The following is a 1,511-nucleotide window of genomic DNA, read 5'->3' on the forward strand; positions in this document are numbered from 1 at the left end:
GATAGTAATGGAACAACAGTAACGGTTTTAGCCGGCTAAAAACCGTTATTGAAAGACTGTTTTTTTATCTGTAACGGTTTTCTAAAACCGTTACAGATGCTCGTGTTGTTTCTGTGACGGTTTTCTATTTCTTAAATCGTTACAGTTAGATTTATATTAACGGTTTTTGAAATTATTTAACCGTTACTAAACCCTAATAGTTTTTTTTTAATACAAATTTTTACCTATTTAAAACCTCAATCAATAACCAATAACCAAAAACCAAAAAGCACACAATCATCAATAACCAAAAACTCAAAACTACAATCATTAATTCAAAACAATAATCATCCACAAACTACAATCCATCCAAAAACTACAATCATATCACAAATTCACAAAAACCATTAAATAACGTAATTCAAATTACATTTAAACTAACCAGAATTGAAGTGGGAAAGCGACGATCACGAGGAAGGGGATCATCTCTAAGTAGGAGGGGCATCATCTCGAGTGAGAGGGGCAGGTGGAAGTTGATCACGGGGAATCCTGGATAATAATAAGTTCATCGTCGATCTCATCTCAAGCATCTCATCACGCATTCTCTCACGCTCCCTTCGAGCTTCTTCACGTTCATCTTCACGCTGCATCAATAACTCTTCGCGCTCCATTTCACGCTGCCTTTGTGCTTCCTCACGCTCCATTTGACGCTCGATTAAGGCTTCTTCGCGCTCTCTCCGTGACTGAAGCTTCTCAGCTTCACGCTCCTCTCGCATCCTCTGTATCTCCTCAAGTAAAAGGGCGTTTTGCGTGTCACTGCGCTGTGTGCTAGTACCACCACGAGCATCAGGTCTAAAAGATCTAGGTGTGACACCGGAGCCCAAACCCACAACTTGCCCATGTCCCTGAGACCCGAATGCGCACTCAGCCAACTGCAATTCATTTCTATTCGGGTCTTCTTCTATAGCAGTTCGCAAGGCAGTCTACAAACACAAATGACATTTGATTACATACATACATATGATAAATAAAAGAAATATAACTAATAAACACGACTTACCACTTTTTCTTGAATAATAGGGGGAACCTCCGGATTTGGATCTTGCAGAGTCGGTTTCTTTGTATGAGTGTGCAGAAATAATTCCGCAAAATTAGGCGACATACCGGTAGTCTTCTCCTGTACAAATTTAATTATTAATAAAAACGTAATAACATTATAAACTTTGTTATTCAATGATAAAACGAACCATTTGCTTCTCCACTTGCGAAAATGAGATGCTGCCCGCATGATTCTTGTACACAACATGCGACCTATTTTGCGCATTCACAGCACTTGTTTTCTGCAAATAAGAAAACATTTGTGTTTAATGAATGATTAATGTAAGAGCTATTTATAAACACATTAAATTACCTTGAATTCCGGCGTGAGAAAGCGACGATCAAGTAGATAATTCCAATCACTAATTTCGATCTCGGGAGGGGGATTTGCCCTAATCGCTTGCTCGTTACCTTCACGGGATTTAATGTACATG

Source organism: Impatiens glandulifera, chromosome 1 (assembly GCF_907164915.1).
Source record: "Impatiens glandulifera chromosome 1, dImpGla2.1, whole genome shotgun sequence".
Taxonomy (NCBI): domain Eukaryota; kingdom Viridiplantae; phylum Streptophyta; class Magnoliopsida; order Ericales; family Balsaminaceae; genus Impatiens; species Impatiens glandulifera.